Here is a 17164-nt window from a genome sequence, read left to right as displayed (position 1 = left end):
TTCACTCAATGGTTGGCTCTATGGCTTACTGAAACCCAGGTGGGTGAAAATGGACAGCTATTCTGCTTAACCACATGATGCTGTGTGTAATTTTGACCTGTGAGCAGTGGAGAAAAGCTGCAGTTGTCAGAAGTGGGATTTGAACCCACGCCTCCAGGGGAGACTGCGACCTTAACGCAGCGCCTTAGACCGCTCGGCCATCCTGACGACTTGCTGTGTAAGTTCACCTACGTCAAACCAAGACGCATCGATAGTAAATTTAAATGTACAATCCTCAAGCTGTAATGCAAGTCACCAGTCTGAAATTCAACTGTTCCATCATACGGCATGGGTTTCTGCTGCAAGAGACGATGATAATCACCTAATGGCACCACAGGACCACACCGTTTCTCCAAAGGAGCATTTCACGTGATGGACCAGTACAGACAAGTATTCATATTGAGAGACTCTCAATGTTTCTCTTGGGTGTATTGGACAGTTGGTTTCGGCGCTTCGTCCACAATTTGAGACAACCTAAGCCAAAGTTTAAAGTACCGGTATGGGTCACGTCAAACACATTTCTTCAAAGTACAACTTGTTGAGCTATTTTTCAATCCCACACCATTAAGTCAAAAGGCCTTTTGCATTGGCCGGGAATCGAACCCAGGCCTCCCGCGTGGCAGGCGAGAATTCTACCACTGAACCACCAATGCTTAAAAGTCCTGATAACATGGACTAATTAAAACACATCCAAATCAGTCCACAACTACATAGTCATGACCATTTGCATAGAAATTGATGGTCTGTAGAGACTGAAATCTTTGGAGTTTGATCATCCCCTGATTAGTCCTCAATCCAAAGTTTTAGTAAAATACTCTTACTGCATTTAGTTGGATTGAGATGTTTGGGACGTTATTCACGTTGACGTTGTAATGTAGCTTGACTATTGGTGACTGCTATCTCTGCAATTGCAAACAAGTGTCAGAGCCGATAGGAAAGAAACAATAACATAACTTTGACAATGCAATAGCTGTGTTTTTGACGGTGAGAGCCTTGGACCTAATGGAAAGCACTGAAAACTGTCTGGCGATGATCCAAAAAGGGGACCACAGCTGATAACCCAGGAGGTAACCGATAGCTAGCCGAGCTGGTAGCGCAGCCCACTGTCGTGACAGGAATAAAAAAGAGCAAATCTTGTGAATGACATGCGAAAGACAAAAACACTCGGTTGGGCATTTCAAAGTTAGATTAACTGCAAAACATTGTAATCACAAGACTGGGGGTCAAAATAACATCCCAGGGACACAGAATGTTTGTGAAATCAAGACAGGTAGCTTCACCTCTCATCGGAAGACTGCAGTGGCAAATAGTTCAAACATATTGTTTATCAGGGTAACGTGGCAAAGACCTCGGGGACATCGTCGTCTATAGTCAAAGCCTCACAAAAAAGATTCATTGGAAAACTCCCAACGCAAGGGAGCTGGTTAAGGCCCTACATTGGCTGCCCGTGGTCTCCCAGGCCTCTCACGATGGGTGCATGGCTTCATCCTCCTCTCTTACTGCCATGATGTACTGTACTTGCAAGTCAAGTTCACTCAATGGCCTACTGAAACCGAGGTGGGTGAAAATGGACAGCTATTCTGCTTAACCACATGATGCTGTGTGTAATTTTGACCTGTGAGCAGTGGAGAAAAGCTGCAGTTGTCAGAAGTGGGATTTGAACCCACGCCTCCAGGGGAGACTGCGACCTGAACGCAGCGCCTTAGACCGCTCGGCCATCCTGACGACTTGCTGTGTAAGTTCACCTACGTCAAACCAAGACGCATCGATAGTAAATTTAAATGTACAATCCTCAAGCTGTAATGCAAGTCACCAGTCTGAAATTCAACTGTTCCATCATACGGCATGGGTTTCTGCTGCAAGAGACGATGACAATCACCTAATGGCACCACAAGACCACACCGTTTCTCCAAAGGAGCATTTCACGTGATGGACCAGTACAGACAAGTATGCATGTTGAGAGACTCTCAATGTTTCTCTTGGGTGTATTGGATAGTTGGTTTCGGCGCTGCGTCCACAATTTGAGACAACCTAAGCCAAAGTTTAAAGTACCAGTATGGGTCACGTCAAACACATTTCTTCAGAGTACAACTTGTTGAGCTATTTTTCAATCCCACACCATTAAGTCAAAAGGCCTTTTGCATTGGCCGGGAATCGAACCCGGGCCTCCCGCGTGGCAGGCAAGAATTCTACCACTGAACCACCAATGCTTCAAAGTCCTGATAACATGGACTAATCAAAAACGCATCGAAATCAGTCCACAACTACATAGTCATGACCATTTGCATAGAAATTGATGGTCTATAGAGACTGAAATCTTTGGAGTTTGATCATCCCCTGATTAGTCCTCAATCCAAAGTTTTAGTAAAATACTCTTACTGCATTTAGTTGGATTGAGATGTTTGGGACGTTATTCACGTTGACGTTGTAATGTAGCTTGACTATTGGTGACTGCTATCTCTGCAATTGCAAACAAGTGTCAGAGCCGATAGGAAAGAAACAATAACATAACTTTGACAATGCAATAGCTGTGTTTTTGACGGTGAGAGCCTTGGACCTAATGGAAAGCACTGAAAACTGTCTGGCGATGATCCAAAAAGGGGACCACAGCTGATGACCCAGGAGGTAACCGATAGCTAGCCGAGCTGGTAGCGCAGCCCGCTGTCGTGACAGGAATAAAAAAGAGCAAATCTTGTGAATGACATGCGAAAGACAAAAACACTCGGTTGGGCATGTCAAAGTTAGATTAACTGCAAAACATTGTAATCACAAGACTTGTTGTCAAAATAACATCCCAGGGACACAGAATGTTTGTGAAATCAAGACAGGTAGCTTCACCTCTCATCGGAAGACTGCAGTGGCAAATAGTTCAAACATATTGTTTATCAGGGTAACGTGGCAAAGACCTCGGGGACATCGTCGTCTATAGTCAAAGCCTCACAAAAAAGATTCATTGGAAAACTCCCACGCAAGGGAGCTGGTTAAGGCCCTACATTGGCTGCCCGTGGTCTCCCAGGCCTCTCACGATGGGTGCATGGCTTCATCCTCCTCTCTTACTGCCATGATGTACTGTACTTGCAAGTCAAGTTCACTCAATGGTTGGCTCTATGGCTTACTGAAACCGAGGTGGGTGAAAATGGACAGCTATTCTGCTTAACCACATGATGCTGTGTGTAATTTTGACCTGTGAGCAGTGGAGAAAAGCTGCAGTTGTCAGAAGTGGGATTTGAACCCACGCCTCCAGGGGAGACTGCGACCTTAACGCAGCGCCTTAGACCGCTCGGCCATCCTGACGACTTGCTGTGTAAGTTCACCTACGTCAAACCAAGACGCATCGATAGTAAATTTAAATGTACAATCCTCAAGCTGTAATGCAAGTCACCAGTCTGAAATTCAACTGTTCCATCATACGGCATGGGTTTCTGCTGCAAGAGACGATGACAATCACCTAATGGCACCACAAGACCACACCGTTTCTCCAAAGGAGCATTTCACGTGATGGACCAGTACAGACAAGTATGCATGTTGAGAGACTCTCAATGTTTCTCTTGGGTGTATTGGATAGTTGGTTTCGGCGCTGCGTCCACAATTTGAGACAACCTAAGCCAAAGTTTAAAGTACCAGTATGGGTCACGTCAAACACATTTCTTCAGAGTACAACTTGTTGAGCTATTTTTCAGTCCCACACCATTAAGTCAAAAGGCCTTTTGCATTGGCCGGGAATCGAACCCGGGCCTCCCGCGTGGCAGGCAAGAATTCTACCACTGAACCACCAATGCTTCAAAGTCCTGATAACATGGACTAATCAAAAACGCATCGAAATCAGTCCACAACTACATAGTCATGACCATTTGCATAGAAATTGATGGTCTATAGAGACTGAAATCTTTGGAGTTTGATCATCCCCTGATTAGTCCTCAATCCAAAGTTTTAGTAAAATACTCTTACTGCATTTAGTTGGATTGAGATGTTTGGGACGTTATTCACGTTGACGTTGTAATGTAGCTTGACTATTGGTGACTGCTATCTCTGCAATTGCAAATAAGTGTCAGAGCCGATAGGAAAGGAACAATAACATAACTTTGACAATGCAATAGCTGTGTTTTTGACGGTGAGAGCCTTGGACCTAATGGAAAGCACTGAAAACTGTCTGGCGATGATCCAACAAGGGGACCACAGTTGATAAACCAGGAGGTAACCGATAGCTAGCCGAGCTGGTAGCGCAGCCCACTGTCGTGACAGGAATAAAAAAGAGCAAATCTTGTGAATGACATGCGAAAGACAAAAACACTCGGTTGGGCATGTCAAAGTTAGATTAACTGCAAAACATTGTAATCACAAGACTGGGGGTCAAAATAACATCCCAGGGACACAGAATGTTTGTGAAATCAAGACAGGTAGCTTCACCTCTCATCGGAAGACTGCAGTGGCAAATAGTTCAAACATATTGTTTATCAGGGTAACGTGGCAAAGACCTCGGGGACATCGTCGTCTATAGTCAAAGCCTCACAAAAAAGATTCATTGGAAAACTCCCAACGCAAGGGAGCTGGTTAAGGCCCTACATTGGCTGCCCGTGGTCTCCCAGGCCTCTCACGATGGGTGCATGGCTTCATCCTCCTCTCTTACTGCCATGATGTACTGTACTTGCAAGTCAAGTTCACTCAATGGCCTACTGAAACTCAGGTGGGTGAAAATGGACAGCTATTCTGCTTAACCACATGATGCTGTGTGTAATTTTGACCTGTGAGCAGTGGAGAAAAGCTGCAGTTGTCAGAAGTGGGATTTGAACCCACGCCTCCAGGGGAGACTGCGACCTGAACGCAGCGCCTTAGACCGCTCGGCCATCCTGACGACTTGCTGTGTAAGTTCACCTACGTCAAACCAAGACGCATCGATAGTAAATTTAAATGTACAATCCTCAAGCTGTAATGCAAGTCACCAGTCTGAAATTCAACTGTTCCATCATACGGCATGGGTTTCTGCTGCAAGAGACGATGACAATCACCTAATGGCACCACAAGACCACACCGTTTCTCCAAAGGAGCATTTCACGTGATGGACCAGTACAGACAAGTATGCATGTTGAGAGACTCTCAATGTTTCTCTTGGGTGTATTGGATAGTTGGTTTCGGCGCTGCGTCCACAATTTGAGACAACCTAAGCCAAAGTTTAAAGTACCAGTATGGGTCACGTCAAACACATTTCTTCAGAGTACAACTTGTTGAGCTATTTTTCAGTCCCACACCATTAAGTCAAAAGGCCTTTTGCATTGGCCGGGAATCGAACCCGGGCCTCCCGCGTGGCAGGCAAGAATTCTACCACTGAACCACCAATGCTTCAAAGTCCTGATAACATGGACTAATCAAAAACGCATCCAAATCAGTCCACAACTACATAGTCATGACCATTTGCATAGAAATTGATGGTCTATAGAGACTGAAATCTTTGGAGTTTGATCATCCCCTGATTAGTCCTCAATCCAAAGTTTTAGTAAAATACTCTTACTGCATTTAGTTGGATTGAGATGTTTGGGACGTTATTCACGTTGACGTTGTAATGTAGCTTGACTATTGGTGACTGCTATCTCTGCAATTGCAAACAAGTGTCAGAGCCGATAGGAAAGAAACAATAAAATAACTTTGACAATGCAATAGCTGTGTTTTTGACGGTGAGAGCCTTGGACCTAATGGAAAGCACTGAAAACTGTCTGGCGATGATCCAAAAAGGGGACCACAGCTGATAACCTAGGAGGTAACCGATAGCTAGCCGAGCTGGTAGCGCAGCCCACTGTCGTGACAGGAATAAAAAAGAGCAAATCTTGTGAATGACATGCGAAAGACAAAAACACTCGGTTGGGCATGTCAAAGTTAGATTAACTGCAAAACATTGTAATCACAAGACTTGTTGTCAAAATAACATCCCAGGGACACAGAATGTTTGTGAAATCAAGACAGGTAGCTTCACCTCTCATCGGAAGACTGCAGTGGCAAATAGTTCAAACATATTGTTTATCAGGGTAACGTGGCAAAGACCTCGGGGACATCGTCGTCTATAGTCAAAGCCTCACAAAAAAGATTCATTGGAAAACTCCCACGCAAGGGAGCTGGTTAAGGCCCTACATTGGCTGCCCGTGGTCTCCCAGGCCTCTCACGATGGGTGCATGGCTTCATCCTCCTCTCTTACTGCCATGATGTACTGTACTTGCAAGTCAAGTTCACTCAATGGTTGGCTCTATGGCTTACTGAAACCGAGGTGGGTGAAAATGGACAGCTATTCTGCTTAACCACATGATGCTGTGTGTAATTTTGACCTGTGAGCAGTGGAGAAAAGCTGCAGTTGTCAGAAGTGGGATTTGAACCCACGCCTCCAGGGGAGACTGCGACCTTAACGCAGCGCCTTAGACCGCTCGGCCATCCTGACGACTTGCAGGGTAAGTTCACCTACGACAAACCAAGACGCATTGATAGTAAATTTAAATGCACAATCCTCAAGCTGTAATGCAAGTCACCAGTCTGAAATTCAACTGTTCCACCATACGGCATGGGTTTCTGCTGCAAGAGATGATGACAATCACCTAATGGCACCACAAGACCACTCCGTTTCTCCAAAGGAGCATTTCACGTGATGGACCAGTACAGACAAGTATGCATATTGAGAGACTGTCAATGTTTCTCTTGGGTGTATTGGATAGTTGGTTTCGGCGCTGCGTCCACAATTTGAGACAACCTAAGCCAAAGTTTAAAGTACCAGTATGGGTCACGTCAAACACATTTCTTCAGAGTACAACTTGTTGAGCTATTTTTCAGTCCCACACCATTAAGTCAAAAGGCCTTTTGCATTGGCCGGGAATCGAACCCGGGCCTCCCGCGTGGCAGGCGAGAATTCTACCACTGAACCACCAATGCTTCAAAGTCCTGATAACATGGACTAATTAAAAACGCATCCAAATCAGTCCACAACTACATAGTCATGACCATTTGCATAGAAATTGATGGTCTGTAGAGACTGAAATCTTTGGAGTTTGATCATCACCTGATTAGTCCTCAATCCAAAGTTTTAGTAAAATACTCTGACTTCATTTAGTTGGAATAAGATGTTTGGGACGTTATTCATGTTGACGTTGTAATGTAGCTTGACTATTGGTGACTGCTATCTCTGCAATTGCAAATAAGTGTCAGAGACGATAGGAAAGGAACAATAACATAACTTTGACAATGCAATAGCTGTGTTTTTGACGGTGAGAGCCTTGGACCTAATGGAAAGCACTGAAAACTGTCTGGCGATGATCCAACAAGGGGACCACAGTTGATAAACCAGGAGGTAACCGATAGCTAGCCGAGCTGGTAGCGCAGCCCACTGTCGTGACAGGAATAAAAAAGAGCAAATCTTGTGAATGACATGCGAAAGACAAAAACACTCGGTTGGGCATGTCAAAGTTAGATTAACTGCAAAACATTGTAATCACAAGACTGGGGGTCAAAATAACATCCCAGGGACACAGAATGTTTGTGAAATCAAGACAGGTAGCTTCACCTCTCATCGGAAGACTGCAGTGGCAAATAGTTCAAACATATTGTTTATCAGGGTAACGTGGCAAAGACCTCGGGGACATCGTCGTCTATAGTCAAAGCCTCACAAAAAAGATTCATTGGAAAACTCCCAACGCAAGGGAGCTGGTTAAGGCCCTACATTGGCTGCCCGTGGTCTCCCAGCCCTCTCACGATGGGTGCATGGCTTCATCCTCCTCTCTTACTGCCATGATGTACTGTACTTGCAAGTCAAGTTCACTCAATGGCCTACTGAAACTCAGGTGGGTGAAAATGGACAGCTATTCTGCTTAACCACATGATGCTGTGTGTAATTTTGACCTGTGAGCAGTGGAGAAAAGCTGCAGTTGTCAGAAGTGGGATTTGAACCCACGCCTCCAGGGGAGACTGCGACCTGAACGCAGCGCCTTAGACCGCTCGGCCATCCTGACGACTTGCTGTGTAAGTTCACCTACGTCAAACCAAGACGCATCGATAGTAAATTTAAATGTACAATCCTCAAGCTGTAATGCAAGTCACCAGTCTGAAATTCAACTGTTCCATCATACGGCATGGGTTTCTGCTGCAAGAGACGATGACAATCACCTAATGGCACCACAAGACCACACCGTTTCTCCAAAGGAGCATTTCACGTGATGGACCAGTACAGACAAGTATGCATGTTGAGAGACTCTCAATGTTTCTCTTGGGTGTATTGGATAGTTGGTTTCGGCGCTGCGTCCACAATTTGAGACAACCTAAGCCAAAGTTTAAAGTACCAGTATGGGTCACGTCAAACACATTTCTTCAGAGTACAACTTGTTGAGCTATTTTTCAGTCCCACACCATTAAGTCAAAAGGCCTTTTGCATTGGCCGGGAATCGAACCCGGGCCTCCCGCGTGGCAGGCAAGAATTCTACCACTGAACCACCAATGCTTCAAAGTCCTGATAACATGGACTAATCAAAAACGCATCCAAATCAGTCCACAACTACATAGTCATGACCATTTGCATAGAAATTGATGGTCTATAGAGACTGAAATCTTTGGAGTTTGATCATCCCCTGATTAGTCCTCAATCCAAAGTTTTAGTAAAATACTCTTACTGCATTTAGTTGGATTGAGATGTTTGGGACGTTATTCACGTTGACGTTGTAATGTAGCTTGACTATTGGTAACTGCTATCTCTGCAATTGCAAATAAGTGTCAGAGCCGATAGGAAAGGAACAATAACATAACTTTGACAATGCAATAGCTGTGTTTTTGACGGTGAGAGCCTTGGACCTAATGGAAAGCACTGAAAACTGTCTGGCGATGATCCAACAAGGGGACCACAGTTGATAAACCAGGAGGTAACCGATAGCTAGCCGAGCTGGTAGCGCAGCCCACTGTCGTGACAGGAATAAAAAAGAGCAAATCTTGTGAATGACATGCGAAAGACAAAAACACTCGGTTGGGCATGTCAAAGTTAGATTAACTGCAAAACATTGTAATCACAAGACTGGGGGTCAAAATAACATCCCAGGGACACAGAATGTTTGTGAAATCAAGACAGGTAGCTTCACCTCTCATCGGAAGACTGCAGTGGCAAATAGTTCAAACATATTGTTTATCAGGGTAACGTGGCAAAGACCTCGGGGACATCGTCGTCTATAGTCAAAGCCTCACAAAAAAGATTCATTGGAAAACTCCCAACGCAAGGGAGCTGGTTAAGGCCCTACATTGGCTGCCCGTGGTCTCCCAGCCCTCTCACGATGGGTGCATGGCTTCATCCTCCTCTCTTACTGCCATGATGTACTGTACTTGCAAGTCAAGTTCACTCAATGGCCTACTGAAACTCAGGTGGGTGAAAATGGACAGCTATTCTGCTTAACCACATGATGCTGTGTGTAATTTTGACCTGTGAGCAGTGGAGAAAAGCTGCAGTTGTCAGAAGTGGGATTTGAACCCACGCCTCCAGGGGAGACTGCGACCTGAACGCAGCGCCTTAGACCGCTCGGCCATCCTGACGACTTGCTGTGTAAGTTCACCTACGTCAAACCAAGACGCATCGATAGTAAATTTAAATGTACAATCCTCAAGCTGTAATGCAAGTCACCAGTCTGAAATTCAACTGTTCCATCATACGGCATGGGTTTCTGCTGCAAGAGACGATGACAATCACCTAATGGCACCACAAGACCACACCGTTTCTCCAAAGGAGCATTTCACGTGATGGACCAGTACAGACAAGTATGCATGTTGAGAGACTCTCAATGTTTCTCTTGGGTGTATTGGATAGTTGGTTTCGGCGCTGCGTCCACAATTTGAGACAACCTAAGCCAAAGTTTAAAGTACCAGTATGGGTCACGTCAAACACATTTCTTCAGAGTACAACTTGTTGAGCTATTTTTCAGTCCCACACCATTAAGTCAAAAGGCCTTTTGCATTGGCCGGGAATCGAACCCAGGCCTCCCGCGTGGCAGGCAAGAATTCTACCACTGAACCACCAATGCTTCAAAGTCCTGATAACATGGACTAATCAAAAACGCATCCAAATCAGTCCACAACTACATAGTCATGACCATTTGCATAGAAATTGATGGTCTATAGAGACTGAAATCTTTGGAGTTTGATCATCCCCTGATTAGTCCTCAATCCAAAGTTTTAGTAAAATACTCTTACTGCATTTAGTTGGATTGAGATGTTTGGGACGTTATTCACGTTGACGTTGTAATGTAGCTTGACTATTGGTGACTGCTATCTCTGCAATTGCAAACAAGTGTCAGAGCCGATAGGAAAGAAACAATAACATAACTTTGACAATGCAATAGCTGTGTTTTTGACGGTGAGAGCCTTGGACCTAATGGAAAGCACTGAAAACTGTCTGGCGATGATCCAAAAAGGGGACCACAGCTGATGACCCAGGAGGTAACCGATAGCTAGCCGAGCTGGTAGCGCAGCCCGCTGTCGTGACAGGAATAAAAAAGAGCAAATCTTGTGAATGACATGCGAAAGACAAAAACACTCGGTTGGGCATGTCAAAGTTAGATTAACTGCAAAACATTGTAATCACAAGATTGGGGGTCAAAATAACATCCCAGGGACACAGATTGTTTGTGAAATCAAGACAGGTAGCTTCACCTCTCATCGGAAGACTGCAGTGGCAAATAGTTCAAACATATTGTTTATCAGGGTAACGTGGCAAAGACCTCGGGGACATCGTCGTCTATAGTCAAAGCCTCACAAAAAAGATTCATTGGAAAACTCCCAACGCAAGGGAGCTGATTAAGGCCCTACATTCGCTGCCCGTGGTTTCCCAGGCCTCTCACGATGGGTGCATGGCTTCATCCTCCTCTCTTACTGCCATGATGTACTGTACTTGCAAGTCAAGTTCACTCAATGGCCTACTGAAACTCAGGTGGGTGAAAATGGACAGCTATTCTGCTTAACCACATGATGCTGTGTGTAATTTTGACCTGTGAGCAGTGGAGAAAAGCTGCAGTTGTCAGAAGTGGGATTTGAACCCACGCCTCCAGGGGAGACTGCGACCTGAACGCAGCGCCTTAGACCGCTCGGCCATCCTGACGACTTGCTGTGTAAGTTCACCTACGTCAAACCAAGACGCATCGATAGTAAATTTAAATGTACAATCCTCAAGCTGTAATGCAAGTCACCAGTCTGAAATTCAACTGTTCCACCATACGGCATGGGTTTCTGCTGCAAGAGATGATGACAATCACCTAATGGCACCACAAGACCACACCGTTTCTCCAAAGGAGCATTTCACGTGATGGACCAGTACAGACGAGTATGCATATTGAGAGACTCTCAATGTTTCTCTTGGGTGTATTGGATAGGTGGTTTCGGCGCTGCGTCCACAATTTGAGACAACCTAAGCCAAAGTTTAAAGTACCAGTATGGGTCACGTCAAACAGATTTCTTCAGAGTACAACTTGTTGAGCTATTTTTCAGTCCCACACCATTAAGTCAAAAGGCCTTTTGCATTGGCCGGGAATCGAACCCGGGCCTCCCGCGTGGCAGGCGAGAATTCTACCACTGAACCACCAATGCTTCAAAGTCCTGATAACATGGACTAATTAAAAACGCATCCAAATCAGTCCACAACTACATAGTCATGACCATTTGCATAGAAATTGATGGTCTGTAGAGACTGAAATCTTTGGAGTTTGATCATCACCTGATTAGTCCTCAATCCAAAGTTTTAGTAAAATACTGTGACTTCATTTAGTTGGAATAAGATGTTTGGGACGTTATTCATGTTGACGTAATGTAGCTTGACTATTGGTGACTGCTATCTCTGCAATTGCAAATAAGTGTCAGAGCCGATAGGAAAGGAACAATAACATAACTTTGACAATGCAATAGCTGTGTTTTTGACGGTGAGAGCCTTGGACCTAATGGAAAGCACTGAAAACTGTCTGGCGATGATCCAACAAGGGGACCACAGTTGATAAACCAGGAGGTAACCGATAGCTAGCCGAGCTGGTAGCGCAGCCCACTGTCGTGACAGGAATAAAAAAGAGCAAATCTTGTGAATGACATGCGAAAGACAAAAACACTCGGTTGGGCATGTCAAAGTTAGATTAACTGCAAAACATTGTAATCACAAGACTGGGGGTCAAAATAACATCCCAGGGACACAGAATGTTTGTGAAATCAAGACAGGTAGCTTCACCTCTCATCGGAAGACTGCAGTGGCAAATAGTTCAAACATATTGTTTATCAGGGTAACGTGGCAAAGACCTCGGGGACATCGTCGTCTATAGTCAAAGCCTCACAAAAAAGATTCATTGGAAAACTCCCAACGCAAGGGAGCTGGTTAAGGCCCTACATTGGCTGCCCGTGGTCTCCCAGCCCTCTCACGATGGGTGCATGGCTTCATCCTCCTCTCTTACTGCCATGATGTACTGTACTTGCAAGTCAAGTTCACTCAATGGTTGGCTCTATGGCTTACTGAAACCCAGGTGGGTGAAAATGGACAGCTATTCTGCTTAACCACATGATGCTGTGTGTAATTTTGACCTGTGAGCAGTGGAGAAAAGCTGCAGTTGTCAGAAGTGGGATTTGAACCCACGCCTCCAGGGGAGACTGCGACCTTAACGCAGCGCCTTAGACCGCTCGGCCATCCTGACGACTTGCAGGGTAAGTTCACCTACGACAAACCAAGACGCATTGATAGTAAATTTAAATGCACAATCCTCAAGCTGTAATGCAAGTCACCAGTCTGAAATTCAACTGTTCCACCATACGGCATGGGTTTCTGCTGCAAGAGATGATGACAATCACCTAATGGCACCACAAGACCACTCCGTTTCTCCAAAGGAGCATTTCACGTGATGGACCAGTACAGACAAGTATGCATATTGAGAGACTCTCAATGTTTCTCTTGGGTGTATTGGATAGTTGGTTTCGGCGCTGCGTCCACAATTTGAGACAACCTAAGCCAAAGTTTAAAGTACCAGTATGGGTCACGTCAAACACATTTCTTCAGAGTACAACTTGTTGAGCTATTTTTCAGTCCCACACCATTAAGTCAAAAGGCCTTTTGCATTGGCCGGGAATCGAACCCGGGCCTCCCGCGTGGCAGGTGAGAATTCTACCACTGAACCACCAATGCTTCAAAGTCCTGATAACATGGACTAATTAAAAACGCATCCAAATCAGTCCACAACTACATAGTCATGACCATTTGCATAGAAATTGATGGTCTGTAGAGACTGAAATCTTTGGAGTTTGATCATCACCTGATTAGTCCTCAATCCAAAGTTTTAGTAAAATACTGTGACTTCATTTAGTTGGAATAAGATGTTTGGGACGTTATTCATGTTGACGTTGTAATGTAGCTTGACTATTGGTGACTGCTATCTCTGCAATTGCAAATAAGTGTCAGAGCCGATAGGAAAGGAACAATAACATAACTTTGACAATGCAATAGCTGTGTTTTTGACGGTGAGAGCCTTGGACCTAATGGAAAGCACTGAAAACTGTCTGGCGATGATCCAACAAGGGGACCACAGTTGATAAACCAGGAGGTAACCGATAGCTAGCCGAGCTGGTAGCGCAGCCCACTGTCGTGACAGGAATAAAAAAGAGCAAATCTTGTGAATGACATGCGAAAGACAAAAACACTCGGTTGGGCATGTCAAAGTCAGATTAACTGCAAAACATTGTAATCACAAGACTGGGGGTCAAAATAACATCCCAGGGACACAGAATGTTTGTGAAATCAAGACAGGTAGCTTCACCTCTCATCGGAAGACTGCAGTGGCAAATAGTTCAAACATATTGTTTATCAGGGTAACGTGGCAAAGACCTCGGGGACATCGTCGTCTATAGTCAAAGCCTCACAAAAAAGATTCATTGGAAAACTCCCAACGCAAGGGAGCTGGTTAAGGCCCTACATTGGCTGCCCGTGGTCTCCCAGCCCTCTCACGATGGGTGCATGGCTTCATCCTCCTCTCTTACTGCCATGATGTACTGTACTTGCAAGTCAAGTTCACTCAATGGCCTACTGAAACTCAGGTGGGTGAAAATGGACAGCTATTCTGCTTAACCACATGATGCTGTGTGTAATTTTGACCTGTGAGCAGTGGAGAAAAGCTGCAGTTGTCAGAAGTGGGATTTGAACCCACGCCTCCAGGGGAGACTGCGACCTGAACGCAGCGCCTTAGACCGCTCGGCCATCCTGACGACTTGCTGTGTAAGTTCACCTACGTCAAACCAAGACGCATCGATAGTAAATTTAAATGTACAATCCTCAAGCTGTAATGCAAGTCACCAGTCTGAAATTCAACTGTTCCATCATACGGCATGGGTTTCTGCTGCAAGAGATGATGACAATCACCTAATGGCACCACAAGACCACACCGTTTCTCCAAAGGAGCATTTCACGTGATGGACCAGTACAGACAAGTATGCATATTGAGAGACTCTCAATGTTTCTCTTGGGTGTATTGGAAAGTTGGTTTCGGCGCTGCGTCCACAATTTGAGACAACCTAAGCCAAAGTTTAAAGTACCAGTATGGGTCACGTCAAACACATTTCTTCAGAGTACAACTTGTTGAGCTATTTTTCAGTCCCACACCATTAAGTCAAAAGGCCTTTTGCATTGGCCGGGAATCGAACCTCGGCCTCCCGCGTGGCAGGCGAGAATTCTACCACTGAACCACCAATGCTTCAAAGTCCTGATAACATGGACTAATCAAAAACGCATCCAAATCAGTCCACAACTACATAGTCATGACCATTTGCATAGAAATTGATGGTCTGTAGAGACTGAAATCTTTGGAGTTTGATCATCACCTGATTAGTCCTCAATCCAAAGTTTTAGTAAAATACTCTGACTGCATTTAGTTGGAATACGATGTTTGGGACGTTATTCACGTTGACGTTGTAATGCAGCTTGATTATTGGTGACTGCTATCTCTGCAATTGCAAACGAGTGTCAGAGCCGATAGGAAAGGAACAATAACATAACTTTGACAATGCAATAGCTGTGTTTTTGACGGTGAGAGCCTTGGACCTAATGGAAAGCACTGAAAACTGTCTGGCGATGATCCCAAAAGGGGGCCACAGCTGATAACCCAGGAGGTAACCGATAGCTAGCCGAGCTGGTAGCGCAGCCCACTGTCGTGACAGGAATAAAAAAGAGCAAATCTTGTGAATGACACGCGAAAGACAAAAACACTCGGTTGGGCATGTCAAAGTTAGATTAACTGCAAAACATTGTAATCACAAGACTGGGGGTCAAAATAACATCCCAGGGACACAGAATGTTTGTGAAATCAAGACAGGTAGCTTCACCTCTCATCGGAAGACTGCAGTGGCAAATAATTCAAACATATTGTTTATCAGGGTAACATGGCAAAGACCTCGGGGACATTGTCATCTATAGTCAAAGCCTCACAAAAACGATTCATTGGAAAACTCCCAACGCAAGGGAGCTGATTAAGGCCCTACATTGGCTGCCCGTGGTCTCCCAGGCCTCTCACGATGGGTGCATGGCTTCATCCTCCTCTCTTACTGCCATGATGTACTGTACTTGCAAGTCAAGTTCACTCAATGGCTTACTGAAACTCAGGTGGGTGAAAATGGACAGCTATTCTGCTTAACCACATGATGCTGTGTGTAATTTTGACCTGTGAGCAGTGGAGAAAAGCTGCAGTTGTCAGAAGTGGGATTTGAACCCACGCCTCCAGGGGAGACTGCGACCTGAACGCAGCGCCTTAGACCGCTCGGCCATCCTGACGACTTGCTGGGTAAGTTCACCGACGTCAAACCAAGACGCATCGATAGTAAATTTAAATGTACAATCCTCAAGCTGTAATGCAAGTCACCAGTCTGAAATTCAACTGTTCCACCATACGGCATGGGTTTCTGCTGCAAGAGATGATGACAATCACCTAATGGCACCACAAGACCACACCGTTTCTCCAGAGGAGCATTTCACGTGATGGACCAGTACAGACAAGTATGCATATTGAGAGACTCTCAATGTTTCTCTTGGGTGTATTGGAAAGTTGGTTTCGGCGCTGCGTCCACAATTTGAGACAACCTAAGCCAAAGTTTAAAGTACCAGTATGGGTCACGTCAAACACATTTCTTCAGAGTACAACTTGTTGAGCTATTTTTCAGTCCCACACCATTAAGTCAAAAGGCCTTTTGCATTGGCCGGGAATCGAACCTCGGCCTCCCGCGTGGCAGGCGAGAATTCTACCACTGAACCACCAATGCTTCAAAGTCCTGATAACATGGACTAATCAAAAATGCATCCAAATCAGTCCACAACTACATAGTCATGACCATTTGCATAGAAATTGATGGTCTGTAGAGACTGAAATCTTTGGAGTTTGATCATCACCTGATTAGTCCTCAATCCAAAGTTTTAGTAAAATACTCTGACTGCATTTAGTTGGAAAAAGATGTTTGGGACGTTATTCACGTTGACGTTGTAATGCAGCTTGATTATTGGTGACTGCTATCTCTGCAATTGCAAACGAGTGTCAGAGCCGATAGGAAAGGAACAATAACATAACTTTGACAATGCAATAGCTGTGTTTTTGACGGTGAGAGCCTTGGACCTAATGGAAAGCACTGAAAACTGTCTGGCGATGATCCCAAAAGGGGGCCACAGCTGATAACCCAGGAGGTAACCGATAGCTAGCCGAGCTGGTAGCGCAGCCCACTGTCGTGACAGGAATAAAAAAGAGCAAATCTTGTGAATGACACGCGAAAGACAAAAACACTCGGTTGGGCATGTCAAAGTTAGATTAACTGCAAAACATTGTAATCACAAGACTGGGGGTCAAAATAACATCCCAGGGACACAGAATGTTTGTGAAATCAAGACAGGTAGCTTCACCTCTCATCGGAAGACTGCAGTGGCAAATAATTCAAACATATTGTTTATCAGGGTAACATGGCAAAGACCTCGGGGACATTGTCATCTATAGTCAAAGCCTCACAAAAACGATTCATTGGAAAACTCCCAACGCAAGGGAGCTGATTAAGGCCCTACATTGGCTGCCCGTGGTCTCCCAGGCCTCTCACGATGGGTGCATGGCTTCATCCTCCTCTCTTACTGCCATGATGTACT

General features: G+C 45.0%; 20 non-coding genes across 20 annotated transcripts; all 20 read right to left on the bottom strand.

The window, feature by feature from the left end:
• Positions 1–124: 124 nt before the first annotated feature.
• trnal-aag (transfer RNA leucine (anticodon AAG)) lies at positions 125–207 on the bottom strand. Its single transcript has one exon. It is a non-coding gene; the product is annotated as a tRNA-Leu (tRNA).
• Positions 208–621: 414 nt separating this feature from the next.
• On the bottom strand, positions 622–692 carry trnag-gcc (transfer RNA glycine (anticodon GCC)). The gene has a single exon. It is a non-coding gene; the product is annotated as a tRNA-Gly (tRNA).
• A 989-nt stretch (positions 693–1681) lies between these two features.
• trnal-cag (transfer RNA leucine (anticodon CAG)) lies at positions 1682–1764 on the bottom strand. The gene has a single exon. It is a non-coding gene; the product is annotated as a tRNA-Leu (tRNA).
• A 414-nt stretch (positions 1765–2178) lies between these two features.
• On the bottom strand, positions 2179–2249 carry trnag-gcc (transfer RNA glycine (anticodon GCC)). The gene has a single exon. It is a non-coding gene; the product is annotated as a tRNA-Gly (tRNA).
• A 1001-nt stretch (positions 2250–3250) lies between these two features.
• On the bottom strand, positions 3251–3333 carry trnal-aag (transfer RNA leucine (anticodon AAG)). Its single transcript has one exon. It is a non-coding gene; the product is annotated as a tRNA-Leu (tRNA).
• Positions 3334–3747: 414 nt separating this feature from the next.
• trnag-gcc (transfer RNA glycine (anticodon GCC)) lies at positions 3748–3818 on the bottom strand. The gene has a single exon. It is a non-coding gene; the product is annotated as a tRNA-Gly (tRNA).
• A 990-nt stretch (positions 3819–4808) lies between these two features.
• trnal-cag (transfer RNA leucine (anticodon CAG)) lies at positions 4809–4891 on the bottom strand. The gene has a single exon. It is a non-coding gene; the product is annotated as a tRNA-Leu (tRNA).
• Positions 4892–5305: 414 nt separating this feature from the next.
• Positions 5306–5376, bottom strand: trnag-gcc (transfer RNA glycine (anticodon GCC)). Its single transcript has one exon. It is a non-coding gene; the product is annotated as a tRNA-Gly (tRNA).
• A 1001-nt stretch (positions 5377–6377) lies between these two features.
• Positions 6378–6460, bottom strand: trnal-aag (transfer RNA leucine (anticodon AAG)). Its single transcript has one exon. It is a non-coding gene; the product is annotated as a tRNA-Leu (tRNA).
• A 414-nt stretch (positions 6461–6874) lies between these two features.
• Positions 6875–6945, bottom strand: trnag-gcc (transfer RNA glycine (anticodon GCC)). The gene has a single exon. It is a non-coding gene; the product is annotated as a tRNA-Gly (tRNA).
• Positions 6946–7935: 990 nt separating this feature from the next.
• Positions 7936–8018, bottom strand: trnal-cag (transfer RNA leucine (anticodon CAG)). Its single transcript has one exon. It is a non-coding gene; the product is annotated as a tRNA-Leu (tRNA).
• Positions 8019–8432: 414 nt separating this feature from the next.
• On the bottom strand, positions 8433–8503 carry trnag-gcc (transfer RNA glycine (anticodon GCC)). The gene has a single exon. It is a non-coding gene; the product is annotated as a tRNA-Gly (tRNA).
• Positions 8504–9493: 990 nt separating this feature from the next.
• Positions 9494–9576, bottom strand: trnal-cag (transfer RNA leucine (anticodon CAG)). Its single transcript has one exon. It is a non-coding gene; the product is annotated as a tRNA-Leu (tRNA).
• Positions 9577–9990: 414 nt separating this feature from the next.
• trnag-gcc (transfer RNA glycine (anticodon GCC)) lies at positions 9991–10061 on the bottom strand. Its single transcript has one exon. It is a non-coding gene; the product is annotated as a tRNA-Gly (tRNA).
• A 990-nt stretch (positions 10062–11051) lies between these two features.
• Positions 11052–11134, bottom strand: trnal-cag (transfer RNA leucine (anticodon CAG)). Its single transcript has one exon. It is a non-coding gene; the product is annotated as a tRNA-Leu (tRNA).
• Positions 11135–11548: 414 nt separating this feature from the next.
• On the bottom strand, positions 11549–11619 carry trnag-gcc (transfer RNA glycine (anticodon GCC)). The gene has a single exon. It is a non-coding gene; the product is annotated as a tRNA-Gly (tRNA).
• A 999-nt stretch (positions 11620–12618) lies between these two features.
• trnal-aag (transfer RNA leucine (anticodon AAG)) lies at positions 12619–12701 on the bottom strand. Its single transcript has one exon. It is a non-coding gene; the product is annotated as a tRNA-Leu (tRNA).
• A 414-nt stretch (positions 12702–13115) lies between these two features.
• trnag-gcc (transfer RNA glycine (anticodon GCC)) lies at positions 13116–13186 on the bottom strand. The gene has a single exon. It is a non-coding gene; the product is annotated as a tRNA-Gly (tRNA).
• A 990-nt stretch (positions 13187–14176) lies between these two features.
• Positions 14177–14259, bottom strand: trnal-cag (transfer RNA leucine (anticodon CAG)). Its single transcript has one exon. It is a non-coding gene; the product is annotated as a tRNA-Leu (tRNA).
• Positions 14260–15734: 1475 nt separating this feature from the next.
• Positions 15735–15817, bottom strand: trnal-cag (transfer RNA leucine (anticodon CAG)). The gene has a single exon. It is a non-coding gene; the product is annotated as a tRNA-Leu (tRNA).
• Positions 15818–17164: the final 1347 nt, after the last annotated feature.

This window comes from Antennarius striatus, chromosome 22 (assembly GCF_040054535.1).
Source record: "Antennarius striatus isolate MH-2024 chromosome 22, ASM4005453v1, whole genome shotgun sequence".
Taxonomy (NCBI): Eukaryota; Metazoa; Chordata; class Actinopteri; order Lophiiformes; family Antennariidae; genus Antennarius; species Antennarius striatus.
This window is presented reverse-complemented; position numbering and strand designations above follow the sequence as displayed.